This window comes from Lissotriton helveticus, chromosome 3_2, assembly GCF_964261635.1.
Source record: "Lissotriton helveticus chromosome 3_2, aLisHel1.1, whole genome shotgun sequence".
Lineage (NCBI taxonomy): Eukaryota > Metazoa > Chordata > Amphibia > Caudata > Salamandridae > Lissotriton > Lissotriton helveticus.
Genome location: NC_136062.1, coordinates 293,172,709 through 293,188,123, shown reverse-complemented (window position 1 = coordinate 293,188,123; position 15,415 = coordinate 293,172,709). Strand labels below are relative to the sequence as shown.

The window sequence follows — 15,415 nt, the reverse complement described above, 5'->3', positions numbered from 1 at the left end:
CCAATCTGGGAGGTGTGGACCAATCTCGCCTGGGACCCCTCATCTGTACTTCTACCGGGGAGTGGTCAGAGATACCTCTGGCTTTATGACAACTGCCGTGAAAGAGCCCTATATGCCCCACCCGCGTGAAGAGGTAGTCAATTCTGGACCCTGAGCCATGTGCCGCTGAGATGTGCGTGTAATGCCGGAGGTGGGGGTTGTGCGCCCTCCAGAGGTCCGCCAGTCCTAGTGCTCTAACAAAATCCCACAGGTGGCGTCCCACCCCCCGATCAGCTGGGAACCCCGACCTGTCCATCTCCCGCACCATCACATCGTTCATGTCCCCCCCCAATAGCAGGATTCCCTCTGGCAATTCCAGGAGCAGTTTTCCTAAGTCAGGAAGTGTGGTACCATGCAGCCGGGGCGGGATGTACACAGAGCAGAGGTTAACTATGGAGCCCTCCCACCGTCCGGAGATAGCAACATAGCGCCCCAAGGGGTCAAGCCACCTGCGATAAATCACTAGGGCCAGCGAGTTTTTCACAAGGATCCCCACCCCCCCTGGAGCCCGTGGTAAAGCCTGCGTGTGCCTGCAGTGTGTACCCAAACCTATTTAGGGCCTGGTAGTGATTACCCACTAGATGTGTCTCCTGGAGGAAGACTACATCTGGAGCGTGTCTGCGAAGGTACTGGAGGACCATGGTGCGCTTTATTTTGTTCTGCAGTCCATTGACGTTCCATGATAGAATGTTAACCCTCTGTGTCACCGATGTATGTGCCATAGTGAATGAATAGAAAACAACAGGATTGCATCCGCCCTTTCCTACTACCGCCCGCCACCCCCATGACTGTTGGCCAAACTCCCGGAGCCCCTCGCATAGAAGTCTGCAAAAAACAAAGCATAAAGATTAAACATTCGACTGTTCCTCCCCAACTCCCCGCCCCCCCCCCCCTCGACCCTGCTACCCTGCCTCTCAGGTCAACGTGACCCAATGTACCCCAATCAGCAGAGCGCCTGTCGCCAATAAAAACAAAAACTCTAGGGGTGTCTGGGACGATCAGATCCGCCGCCCGGGGTCGGCAACCCACCCCTCCTTTACCGTATCAACAGCTGCAGCACCCAAACCTATGGAAAAGCAAGCTAACATAAGGAGCACAACAAATCACAAGCCGGAACTCTGCCATACCAGCCCCCCACCCGTCCTACTACTCAAGTCCAGCATCGGAATCCATATAAGACCAATTGTCTCGGCCATCAACCAGTTCGGACAGGACTCTCCCCGGACAACAAGTACCCCACAGCAGAGCGTTCATACGTTACTTGTTTCTCCATGCGCCTCCAAAGTCCGGGCCCCTTTCGCCCACCTCAGCCAAGCTCAGGCGAAGCAGACAAACTCCGGGTCCTAGCATTGCCAGTCCTCCGGCACCCATCCTGTCTCCGTCTTCCCCTCGCCACTGACCCCGTGGAGGAAACTGGGTACCGCTCCGCCGGATCTCGCCAGCCATCACCTGACTGCGAAGCGTCCCGATGTTGCGCCTGCTCCTCCAGCCAAGTACAGACTTCCTCCGGGGATGTGAAGAAGTATGAGTTCCCGCGCAGAAGAATCTTAAGGCGCGCAGGAAAGAACATCATGTACTTGATGCCACGGGTCCGGGGTTCCCTCTTAACGGCATCGAACGACCTGCGCTCCTGCTGGACCTTGACCGTGAAGTCGGGGAAGAACCGGATGTTGGCATTCTCGATCCGCAGGTCCCCATGCTGCCGAGCGGCTTGCAAAATGGCGTCGCGGTCCCTGTAAGTCAGGATCCTTGCAATGATCGTCCTAGGAGGGGCACCGGGCGAGGGGGGGGGATCGGGGCCCTATGCGCTCGTTCCACGACAAAGAACTTAGAGAGTCTCTTGGGCTTCAGGTGGTTCAGGATAAGGTCCTCCAGGAAGCGATCAACACTCGGCCCCTCCATTTTCTCCGGGACCCCCACTACCCGCACGTTGTTCCTTCGGGCCCTCCCTTCTTGGTCCTCCAGGCGTGCCTCCGAGAGTCGCTGCTGCTGCGTAAGTTGCTGGACCTGGCCCTGCAGCTCCTTGGTAGTCTGCTGGAGATCTGCAATCGCCATCGCGTTTTGAGTGGCCTTTTCGGAGGTTTTATTCAGATCCGCCCACTGGAGCGCCATTTCTATGGAGACGGCGTCAATTTTGGCCTCCAGCGTCGCCCCCAGGGACTGGATCGCCTGCATGATAGCGGCTAGAGACGGATCGGTGGCCCCAGAGCCACCAGGATGTTCAGCCGCGACCCCCCCGGGCTGCGCCGTGTAGTTGTCCATCGTGTTCATTTGTGTGATGGTGGATTTTTGGGGGGGGCGCATGGTGTGTCCCGCAAAGACCCCCGCAACAGGCACTTCCTTCAAGCCCTATGCTTCCTCAGTCGGTCAGACCAACAGCTACCCACGCTATGCAGGGACACAACCACGGGGGGGTGGGGCAGGCCGGGACTAGTTTTCACGATGGCGCCAGATGCACCCGGCCCCTCAATTGCACGTGGCCCTCCTGCGCCTCCACTGCCTGCGCCGAGTATCCCCAGGCCTCCCGCTGTCTCTCACCACAGTAGCCAGGGGTCTGGGATCATCAGGTAAGCCCCTCTGGAATTCCTTCGCCGCCAGCAGATAGTCCCTGGGCCAGCCGCAATCAGTGTCTGTGTGGGCCCACCAGTCCTAGTCAGCCACCAATGCGGTCCCGGGCAAAGCCAGCGTCCGGGTCCGCAAAAAGGGGGCCTGGGCCCCCTCTGGATGAGGGGTCAGGATCCGAGTGTGCTCCTGCGTCTGTCCGCCCGGGGCGCCGCGTCCACAAGAGCGCGGTCGCCGGCTCTCTCCCCTCACCGCCGGGTCACTTTAGCACTCGAGGCCGGTGCTTTCAGCCGCTTCTAGGTCCTGCAGGCAGCAAAACCGCCAGTCGGCTTCTGCAAGCCGCCCGGTGGGTCCCAGGAGGTCTGAGCGTACCTCCTGGCTCCGGAGCTGTCAGCGAGTCCGGGGGACGCTGGTGGGCGGGTGCTGCAGCAGGATTGTAGGTCGGATTTACGGGGCTTTTAGTGAGTCCCCGGGCGCGCTCCGATGTTATGCGGCCATTGTGATAGCCGCCAGGCCACTGTGGAAAAGTACATTTTGCCATGTCATATGTGCCTACGTGTTCCCCATGTTATGTTATATGTGCATGATCGATATGCATGTATTCCCCTCTGATCGATTAAAGACGCAATTACAGTTGTGTCCATCTCTAGTATGCCAGTTTCCAGTCCTCGTGAATACAACGAATATCAGGCCTATGTAAAGCTACGTTGCCACGTTTTACAGTGTGCACGTTAATTCATTGAATTGTCCCCGTTTCTAGGCCTCAAAAGGGCCCGGACTCAGATTCAGCTCCTGTTTCCTGAACACTCTCCAAGGAGCGATACAGCCCCCACCTGTATCCCTGACCCTTAGCTTACTTTCATGCCTCGCAGTGCCCGGCTCGGCCTGGCTCTGCCTCCCAGTCTGCCAAGAGTATGTTATGTTTCTAGTTATCAGTTCAGCCCTCCTTCTCTGCATTCCTAAGCTACTGAATCGCATCAATAGTTTCCGTCATGGTCTAGCCTTTATGTCTCCATGTAAGAGAAATACTGTATTAATATTCATAGAATATTCCCCGCACACGCACTACATATAGGATTATGTATGCACCAGTCTTAATGTCTGTTAGCCTTTACTCTGATAACTTTTGGATTCTATCAACATGTTCTCTAAACACTAGATACTAGATATGCCTAGGTACATGTCGCTCTGCTCTCCAGACTTTCGTCTCCTCTTCTAGTGCAGAAGTCATAGCCCCCCAGTTCTCCCTGGTAACACGTCATTGCCAGTTTACGCGCACCACTAGGTTAGAGGTCCCAGCTGCTCAGGTAGCCCCCTCCATGTTTCCGCCCCGTTTATGACATATTCTGTTACGTTTGCATCACATGTCTATGTATACGCCCTGTACACACCTCTTGTTACACCCACTTTATGCCTTATCTTTCGCGACTGCTACAAACTCCGCCTACTGCTACGCCTACTGTACTGAATACAATGTATTTGTTTAACTATAAATATTGTGCACTGTTATTAAAAGTTACCCTTGTTCCTTATGCTCCCAGATCCTGCCCCCGGCAGCTGCCGGGCCCTGCCATCCTATTCCCATGCAGGCTGTCCCGTTCCTGTCCCTTATGCTTTATTAAACCTGCAAAACTCAAGATACCTCGAATCCTGACTCTTATTTATTGAGCTAACCGTTTATTGATTATAGTCAAAAATAGAACCGGTAATTAATTATTTATTTACCACATAATGGCGCCCGAACAGGGACTTGCCCTTTCCCCACGCGCCGGAGAAGCCACGCAGGCCCCCTGATCCTCTGCAGCCGTGACGGAACCATCCTGCGCAGCGGCAGATATTTCTGCTTCAAGTATCCCTCAGGCCCACGGAGGAGACGGAGGTTGCGGTCCAGCATCCAGACGAGGCGGTGGAGGAACGCGGCGAGTCCCGACCAGAGCCCAAGCCGAGAGTTCAAGGTCCGAGGTATCCGGAGGCCCACCTGTAACTGAAGTCCGAAGTTCGTCGTCCGTCGTCGTAGCAGTCCAGTCCAGTCCGAGGCCTTCCGTTCTTGCTGCCCGGTGAGTACCGTTGCTGGGGTAGTCTCTAGACAGGGTCAATTAATTCGTCTCTGGTCCGTGGGTTTGGGTACGCAAATCCAACACGAAGTGTCCACCTAGGTGGATGCGGGTCCTGACGTGTCCCTTTATGAGACCGGTATGTTTCGTACTGTTTCAGCAGTGCATCTAAGTAATTCTAGTAAGTTCTGTTCTCGAGAAATTCATGTGTTTCTGTTCTCAGTATTCCAGGTAATATTCTGTCCGAACTGTTATTTTAAATGTTATTTCATGTGTTTCCAATGTCGTGGTATGAGTGATTTGTTTTCTTAAGTTATTATTGTGTTTATCGTGTATTGTATTGTGTTCAGATTCAGCCTAAAGTATGCCTCTGTTCTCTAAGTTACGTCAGTTAAAAACTAGAAAAGGGCTGCTCGAGGAAGCAGTCCCTGTCCCGCCTAGGGACAGTCCAGGACATTTTATGTATCATAAGCATGGCATAAGTGCCATATTATATCTAGACTTATGGGTCGAGTATACTAAACATCTCGAAGAGAAATATAGATGGCCTGTATCAGGCACATGGGATGCCGAGTGCATCATGCGAGTAGAAGAAGTATTATGGAAAAAGAAAGCCAGACAGTCACAGAAAGATGCCATCGAGTTATGGCGCAAGGAATCTCATAAAAGAACCGAAAAAGAAATCAGAAAAGCAGAATTAAGTAGAGAATCCTCAGAAAGAGCCCAAGAGAGGGAATTAATCGAAATAGGTGAACGAGTTAAAGCCGAACAGTCAGACAGACAGAGAAATGCCCTTATTAAGGGTATGTATCCTCTTCTTGCCGAGGGCTTGCCAAAAGCAACCCCGGAAGCACCATGTAATTTCCCGCCGCCATTAGTTCCGATTAAGCTACGTCACAAACCGACCGCAGCTGATATTTTTCTCTCGTCCTATTTGGACGACACAGTCCCAGAATATGCAAATCCTGCTCCGCCAGCTCCTGTAAATAATGTAATTCCTGTTCTTCCAGCCACCGGGGCACCTGTTACAGCACCTGTTACGGTACCCCCGGTCCAGCCTACAGTACAAGTACCCGCTACATCAGTCACTCTGCCAGCACGAAGAGTATCCGTCGACGATTCCAGTTTAGGGGCCGCGGGGGGAGGTCCTCCTGGTACCCCGCCGCCACACAAACGTGTAACATTAGTCGAGTTACATGAACGTGCGTTACAGCGTACGCCCAAACATCAGTCCGTTGCAGATATCAGACGAGCTCTTACCGAATGCCGTTATGATCCAGTCCCAGGCGATGATAATATGGTTATATATTCATTGCGTGTAAGACGGGTGACCGAGTATTTGGACACCCTACCGAATATGAAAGAAGATCTAGACAGAATATATCGTTTCATCCGTACAGGAGACGATCCAGAAAGTATTGGCGAAATCATGTCTCTAAGGAAAGCTGAGACCCAGCTCATGCTATTAAAATTTTTAATCAATTGTTTAGTAAGGGAACAAGATTGTCCGACTAAAGATCCGACCGAAATGAAAGTCCTGACAAGGTGGAGTGATAATATAGCTGAGGGTAGACACAAGACACTCAGTAGTATAGAAAGTATGTACAAGAAAATTCGTAAGGAAATAATAAGGTTACACGAGAAACGCAAAGCCGCACAAGTAAGCGAGAAAGAAGACAACTCTTCTACCGAAGAGGTAGACGACGAGAATCCTTCCAGAATAGCGTATGTAGGTAGAACTAGACTTTCCGACCGACATACACGTCTAGACTACAAGAAAACTGTTCCTTCTCCAGTACCAGAACAGTGTTCCCTCGAACAAGTATTCCAAGCTACCGATAAAATCCTGAAATCACGAATCGGTTATAGTGAACTTAGTACCATGCATGAACAAGAACTAGCCCGATCAGCAGTCCGATGGGTTACTGATTCTACCACTTTTCCAGACGAAATAGTGGCACAAATGTTTCTGAAACTGCCCCCAGCCGAGCAGCGACTGGTGGGTATGTATATGATCCAGCACCTCATTACACTGTATGAGGGACAACATTCTGATCCAGGTCCGTTACATGATGTCCTGAACGAGTTACTCCAGTATAAATGGAAAGGTTTAGGTACTGATTTAATTAGTGTCATTCTAGAACAGCGCCACAAATACCGAACGTTTCTGAATCCGCATTTTGTTCATGTCTCACCTCCAGACAGTAAACCATTCTATATAGACAGACAGCATCCGTTACGAGAAGTCCACCCAGTTAGAGGAACGGGTGGCGATCTAGAACGAGTATTTGTTTACACCCCGATTACCAAGATGGAACTCTTAGAGATGAAGAAATTAATTCCCTGTCACGACAAAGATCCAGCAGGGTTCCACCGTGAATTAAAAGACATGCTCCGTATGGGAGAATACACGTATCCAGATATCATTAAAATGTTAAAGGTCCTGTTGCCTGCGGGCATATATGAAAAACTCAAGGAAAAAGAATGGGAGGTGGGAGAGAAAAAGATAGATTGGACAGCTCTAGAAGCTGAAGATAATGCACGTGTACCAGGTACCGGTCTTGGAGACAAATGTAAAGAATTGCCCGAGTTATTGATCCAGGTTTTGCCAAGATTACTAGCCACGAAAAAGGAAGACTGGGATGCAATCTCAGCCTGTAAACAGAAACCAGATGAAGACACTAGTGATTTTTATTCTAGATTCGAAAAATGTTTCATTATCAACAGTGGTTTGAAGACAGGTAGCGAGTCATACCCTCATCTTTTTGTCACTAAACTAGTCGAGAATTCAAGTCCACAAGTTAAAAATCAAGTTTTGAAAGTCGAAAGTACCTGGCAAGCTAATACCCCGTCACAAATGCTTCAGATGCTCCAGTATCACCAGAATAGAATCAGGGAAGAGCAAGAACACGAAAGGAAACGTATGAAAGATACGAAAATGAAAGTACTAGTTGCACAATCTGTTCCACAAGACAGTCAGAAGAGGGGTCCGAATCAAGCCAGTCATTCTGCAGCTCCCGTTAAAGGGACATGCAATTATTGTAAACAGCCAGGTCATTTTATAAACGAGTGTGCAGTTCTGAAACACAACATAGCAACTGGTAAGACTAAAGAAAGACCACGTCCTCCTAGACAAGAACAAGTCTCACAGACTTCTCAGTCACCGCAGAATGCATAACAGACAGTTCCAGCACCGCAGCCTATTGCTGCAACACAGCATGTTACACAGCAAATGTACCAGTATGCTCAGACAGAGTATCCAGAGTATCAACCGTATTCATGAAACAGCCTAGAGAGGGAGGTAGGCTTGCCTCTCATCGAGATACCTGTAGATCAAGAGGGTCCCTATGTACACAGTCAAGTATTAGGGAAAGACAGAAAGTTTTTGATTGATACAGGGGCAAGTAGGACTACTATCAGTCACGACGAGGTTCCAGGGGCTCCACTCTCAGGCTCTAGAAATGTTTCCCTTGGATTTTCAGGAAAGCCTATTGTAAACGAGATTTCAAAGCCAGTTTCCCTAGAAGTTGGTCCATTGTCCCGAACTACTGATTTGTTACTTACGAAATCGTGTCCAGAAAATTTGTTAGGCATTAAAACATTGAAAGAATTAGGTGCAGTAATTTGCTGCTCTCCAGAAGGAATACGATTGTTTTTAAGAGACTTTAAAGGTCACTATGTATTACGTGATTTTGATCCAAGATTACTGAATGTCCCCCAGCATCTATGGGCGCAAGGTCCAACTGATGTAGGTTTTATGCAAATCACACCCCATCGTGTGACCCTCAAGCAAGGTATAGTCCTGCCACGGATCAGACAGTACAGATTGCCACCTGAGGCTGTAGCAGCCTTATCCAAAATTATTGACGAGCTCATTGCTCAAGGAGTGGTTGTAGAAACTGACTCCAATGTATGTAATTCTCCTATCATTCCAGTCATGAAACGTACTGATCCAAATGCACCTCCAGTATATCGATTAGTGATTGACCTTCGAGAACTTAATAAATGTATCATACCTCAGTATCCAGTAGTCCCAGATATTTCATCCCTATTGACAGCTATTGATTCTGAAGCTACATTTTTTACTGTAATAGACCTCAAGAATGCATTTTTCAGTGTTCCCATTCATCCAGACAGCCAGTACCTTTTCGGTTTTTGTTTAAATGGAAGGAGCTATAAATTCACACGAGCTCCTCAAGGTTTCACAGAAAGTCCTAGTATTTACAGTCAAGCACTTAAAAGACAACTAGACAACATTCACATGCCAACAGACACTGCCCTGCTCCAGTATGTCGATGATCTACTGATCACAGCCCGTTCTGAACGTGACTGCGAGCGAGCGTCACTTACAGTTCTGTATTTCCTAGCCGAGATGGGGCACAAGGTGTCCCCTTCAAAGCTCCAGTTCTGTGTCCAGCAAGTGATCTACTTAGGCCACTTACTGTCCAAGTGGGGTAGGCAGTTGACACCAGACCGTATCCAGTTAATAGCGAGTCTTCCACAGCCCAAGACACAGAAGGAGGTACGTGCTTTTATCGGCCTCACTTCTTACTGCAGACAATGGATTCCTCAGTATGCATTTCTAGCCAAGCCACTGATACAGTTAACGACACAGGAGGCAGCCGTATCGACTGTTCTCCCTTGGACATCTGAACATACACTTAGTTTTAATGAATTAAAGAAAGCCTTATGCCAAGCTCCTGTTCTAGCTACACCGAACTACAGTAAGCCTTTTACACTTTTTGTCACAGAACGTGAAGGTACAGCATTATCTGTTCTCACACAAGATCAAGCAGGACAATACAAGCCTTGTGCTTATTTTTCGAGCACATTAGATCCAGTAGCCCAGGCTCTGCCTGCGTGCCTCAAGTCAGTTGCAGCCACAGCTCTAGCTATCAGACAAAGTGATTCCATAGTGTTAGGACACTCCCTGACAGTACAAGTCCCACATTCCGTGGAAGTTCTTTTAAACCGAACCCAGACACAGCACTTGACTATTGCACGTTTAACAGGTTATGAACTGACACTGTTCCAGCCACACATAGAAATCAGACGCTGCAACGTTCTAAATCCTGCTACCCTGTTACCATCAGTTACTTCAAATCCTGCCACACATGACTGTGTGGAAGTCATTAATACTATGACTAAGCCAAGACAAGACCTGACAGACATTGCATTACCTAACCCCGACCTGACACTTTATGTGGACGGTTCATGTATGAGAACTAGTACAGGAGAACTAGCAGCCGCGTATGCAGTGACTACTGAAACCGAAGTTATAGAAACACGTCGTATTGACACCCTGTCTGCTCAAGCAGCAGAGCTAGTTGCTCTGACCCAAGCCTGCATACGTGCCAAGAACCTGAAAGTAAACATATATACAGATTCACGTTACGCATTCGGAGTTGTACACGACTTCGGAGTACTCTGGCAGGAGAGAGGTTTCATGACTTCTCATGGAACCAAGATTCAGCATGTTCTCCTCATTCAAGCTCTGTTAGATGCAATACATTTACCGACAGCTATTGCTATCATGAAGTGCAAGGCACATACGAAAGTTACTGACATCATTTCCCAAGGTAATGATCTAGCAGATCGAACAGCCAAGCTTACAGCTCAGACACCAGACATTCCAGTTAACAAGACACAGACATTCATTCCAGAACAGACTACATGTATGACAGTTAAGGACCCTACACAAGATGTCATAGACATACAGTTACATGCTACTCCTGAAGAAATTAAGAAATGGTCCGAACAAGGAGGGGTCCAGACAGATCAGGGATGGGTGACGAAGGGAAAAGCCACATGGTTTCTCCCCGACTCTATGGTTCAAGTCATTATTAATACCGCACATAGTCCAGCACACCTAGGAGAAAAAGCTATGTTAGACAGTATCCAGAACCTTTGGTTCAACAAGCACTTACGAGCTGCAGCCAAGCAGAAAGTCCGTACCTGTATGATATGTTGCCAGTTCAATCCAGGTAAAAGTGTCCCGGTGGAACAAGGTGGATTCCAACCTCCTGACCACCCTTTTGAAGTCCTCCAGATGGATTATATTCAGATGGAGCGATGTCGAGGTTTCAAGTATGTCCTCGTAGTTGTATGCGCTTTGTCCAGGTGGACAGAAGCACATCCAGTTCCAGATTACACAGCAGCGACCACTGCCAAGCAGTTGGTTCGTGAATTCTTCCCCCGTTATGGACTCCCTAGGGTCGTGTATTCTGATAACGGCCAGCCATTCTCATCTGAGTTGATGAAACATGTTTCCCTTTTGTTAGGGTACCAGTGGAAGTTCCATTGTGTACGCCATCCTGAAGCAGCCGGTCTCGTAGAGAGACATAATCAAACCCTGAAAATCCGTATTGCTAAGACATGTAAAGAGAAAGGGGTAGACTGGCTAGTTGCCCTGCCAGTTGCTTTATTCTTTATGCGCATGGTCGCACACTCCAGATCAGGTCTGTCCCCTTATGAGGTCGTGTTCGGCCGCCCCCCAAACATGTGGGGTACACCTAGACCCCGCAGTATTACAGATGTTTCCAGTAATATGTTGACAGATTACCTAGCTTCCTTGATGTCTGCCCTACACTCTTGTCGTTCACAGGTTGCCGCTGCATTTCCAGATAATACCGAAGTGAAACCGCATGAGGTCATCCCAGGTGACCTAGTACTGGTCAGGAACTTTGATCGTTCAAGTCCGCTGGAGCCTCGCTGGAAGGAGCCGAGACTAGTCCTTCTGACCACCCGTACGGCCGTGAAGTTGGAAGGCCGCAAGGGATGGGTCCATCTGTCGCATATCAAGAAATTTCATGGGATCCGAAAAAAGACTTTTAATGACAATTCCAAAGACTGTTCCATTACTAAAGACTGCCTGAAACAAGACTCTAAATCAGACATTAATCTCAATCCCGAACTGAAAGTTCCTCTGTTAGAGAAAACTCCGCAGCAGGAGTATAAATTAAAGCTCCGGTCTAGTAAAATAAGTCAGCCAGTTTAATTGTCTAAGTCCCTCTCGGGTGAAACGGTTAGACAGGTTTCTGACATGTATGAGATAGACCCCTATAGTGAGAGAGTTAGTCAAAACTCTATCAAATGTATCATTGTTCTAAGTTTTCTTCTATTTTTGAGTTTAATGGTTACCTGCACAAGTTATGCATTACATTTATGTTTTCCAATTCCTCATGTAAATATGTTTTCTAATGCTACAGTAGAGCACACATTTAGTGATCTGCCTCCTCACGAGTTATCTTATCGTCTTGCTATGAGAAATAACACATTCATCAGAATGTTACACTATTCACACCAGACCAGCAATGTTACTAATTGTTGGGTGTGTGGTCGACTCCCCCCTTTCCAGACACCGAAGGGAGTTCTGCCACTCTTTCCTTATCCGTTTTCACATAATGGTTCGTGTGGAGCATGGTCCATGTTAACGTCATCTTCAAATGATATGTCCCTGCTGAATAGAACATGTTTTCCAGACAAGCAAGGTCTCACCCATAGAACAGGGTTAGATCTAGAAAATGAAGTATATGATTTAGGTAATTATTCTTCGAATTTTATGGTCCTGAATGTTCAGTCTGATACTACTCCAGACTTACCTGCTATTTCAGTACTACCAGTCAAAGGCGAATTATGTGTCAGAAAGAATGGTTCCGCACATGTAGGACATAGTGATTGTACTACTACTGTCAAGTATAGTGACAGTGGGAAATCTATTTTCAAAGCATTACGTCATTCTTATTTTGTTTGTGGTCAGACCGCATATGTTCGTCTGCCCCTCGATTGGGATGGAACCTGTTACATTGCCTTCCTACTGCCACCAGTTTTTCTAGCCCCATCTGATTATCATAGAAACACACATCTAGTACACGTCAGACATAGAAGGGAGATTGAGTCCCCGATTGTCGATCAAACTGAAACTACTCTAGAACAGTATCAAGATTTTAATAAAGGTTTCTTCTTCTTTATAGGACCTATCCAGAATAGTAAGTTAATACGTAGACTAACCAGAACCCTTGAAGCAGTAGTGAATGAGACTACTTCTGCTCTAGGTAACTTAACCGAAGAGCAATCTGCTATGAGATTTGTCGTGCTCCAAAATCGTCTCGTTCTTGACGTCATACTGGCCGATAGAGGAGGAGCATGTAGAGTCATCGGATCTAGTTGCTGCATTTTCATTCCTAATAACGCGCCGTCTGTTTATTCAGCAATAACCAGACTTCATAAAATTGCCCATCAGTTACACCAGAATCCAGGCACCTGGACATGGTCCGGTTGGCTCTGGAGTATCTTATCTGCCTGGGGATGGAAAGTATTGTCATTTCTAGGTATTGCAGTAATGATCCTATTCAGTTGCTGCCTCTGTATACAATGTGGCCCTGCGATTTGCGGCATTTGTGCTACCTCTTGTATTCCTAGTCCTAAGTCCCGTTCCAAGACAATTCGAGACGAGCAAATGATGCTATATGAAATGATAGATGGTATCATGAATATTAATGTTTCCTAATGGAAACGTAGGGCACAAGGAGGGAATGTGGAAAAGTAAATTTTGCCATGTCATATGTGCCTACGTGTTCCCCATGTTATGTTATATGTGCATGATCGATATGCATGTATTCCCCTCTGATCGATTAAAGACGCAATTACAGTTGTGTCCATCTCTAGTATGCCAGTTTCCAGTCCTCGTGAATACAACGAATATCAGGCCTATGTAAAGCTACGTTGCCACGTTTTACAGTGTGCACGTTAATTCATTGAATTGTCCCCGTTTCTAGGCCTCAAAAGGGCCCGGACTCAGATTCAGCTCCTGTTTCCTGAACACTCTCCGAGGAGCGATACAGCCCCCACCTGTATCCCTGACCCTTAGCTTACTTTCATGCCTCGCAGTGCCCGGCTCGGCCTGGCTCTGCCTCCCAGTCTGCCAAGAGTATGTTATGTTTCTAGTTATCAGTTCAGCCCTCCTTCTCTGCATTCCTAAGCTACTGAATCGCATCAATAGTTTCCGTCATGGTCTAGCCTTTATGTCTCCATGTAAGAGAAATACTGTATTAATATTCATAGAATATTCCCCGCACACGCACTACATATAGGATTATGTATGCACCAGTCTTAATGTCTGTTAGCCTTTACTCTGATAACTTTTGGATTCTATCAACATGTTCTCTAAACACTAGATACTAGATATGCCTAGGTACATGTCGCTCTGCTCTCCAGACTTTCGTCTCCTCTTCTAGTGCAGAAGTCATAGCCCCCCAGTTCTCCCTGGTAACACGTCATTGCCAGTTTACGCGCACCACTAGGTTAGAGGTCCCAGCTGCTCAGGTAGCCCCCTCCATGTTTCCGCCCCGTTTATGACATATTCTGTTACGTTTGCATCACATGTCTATGTATACGCCCTGTACACACCTCTTGTTACACCCACTTTATGCCTTATCTTTCGCGACTGCTACAAACTCCGCCTACTGCTACGCCTACTGTACTGAATACAATGTATTTGTTTAACTATAAATATTGTGCACTGTTATTAAAAGTTACCCTTGTTCCTTATGCTCCCAGATCCTGCCCCCGGCAGCTGCCGGGCCCTGCCATCCTATTCCCATGCAGGCTGTCCCGTTCCTGTCCCTTATGCTTTATTAAACCTGCAAAACTCAAGATACCTCGAATCCTGACTCTTATTTATTGAGCTAACCGTTTATTGATTATAGTCAAAAATAGAACCGGTAATTAATTATTTATTTACCACACCACGCCCCCCGCAGAAGGATTTTTTTGAGTCCTAACCACCCACAACTACGTAGCAGCAGTGTCGCAGTGCTGGCAGATAAGAGGGGTGCAATGGTTGGGGATGGAGGCACACCAACATGGCAGTGTGTAGAGAAGGAGGGCCACTCACTTTGGGATGCCTTACGGCAGGGTGAGTAAGCCTGACAAAAAGGGGTAGCAAACGGAGATGACGCTCGCAGCCCGGACCCCGCCAGACTGCAGAGCACAAAAAGAGACTAGCAAGGGGGCGTGGAAACCAACAGAACAATTTTGGAGACCAAAAGTGGCAAGAAAGGAGATACGCCTGCAAAAGAGCGCAATAACGAACTGTCAGGGTAATTTACGATTCTATGATGTGCAAATAATTTATGGCCAAACAAATGATTAAAGACAAACAAATTATTTATGTCAAATAATTTATGACAACCAACGCAAATGATGTATGTTCCTGACCATAAAACTATGACCAGGGAAAAGATGAGTATGCATATAATGGTAATAAACTGCGCCCAACATCGACCACAAAACTGCAACGTGTGTTGGCTGTCTTTTGGTAATCCAAAGGTAAGAAAGTTTGCATGCCATCCTGGAGTGGGGAAGTGGGCATGTTGGTGTTATCATCCCTTGAAACTAAGTGGTGACTAATCTGAAATACTATGCCCTCTGAAATCATCACCACTTTGGCAAATAACATAATGGTTTATATGCTTGAGCCCTCAGCTTGTCCTAGCCCAGTCATGAAAAATCTAGGTATAAAACTTGATTAAGCCTTAACGTTAACTGTTGGGACAAATGCTGTAGTTAAATTATGCTTTTTCGAGTACATTAATGAAAAAGGGCTGTCCTGTACTTTCCTTCCCTTATAAGGTTCAACTCATCACAGCCTTTGTATATTTTCAGCTGGATCACAGTAAAACGATCTATCTTGATTTTCCCACTCACTTGATTAAAAATATTAGTTACTCTAGAATTATACCACTCAGCTTGTTCTTGTC

The 15,415-nt window shown here is 47.4% G+C and overlaps 1 long non-coding RNA gene across 1 annotated transcript in view; it reads left to right on the top strand.

The window, feature by feature from the left end:
• The window catches only part of LOC144826670 (uncharacterized), a 418,667-nt gene extending 403,725 nt beyond the window's left edge, over positions 1 to 14,942 (top strand). Inside the window, exon 4 of the long non-coding RNA XR_013609873.1 lies at positions 14,891 to 14,942. This is a non-coding gene — a long non-coding RNA (uncharacterized LOC144826670). The remainder of the gene's footprint in view (positions 1 to 14,890) is intronic.
• The last annotated feature ends 473 nt before the right edge of the window (positions 14,943 to 15,415 follow it).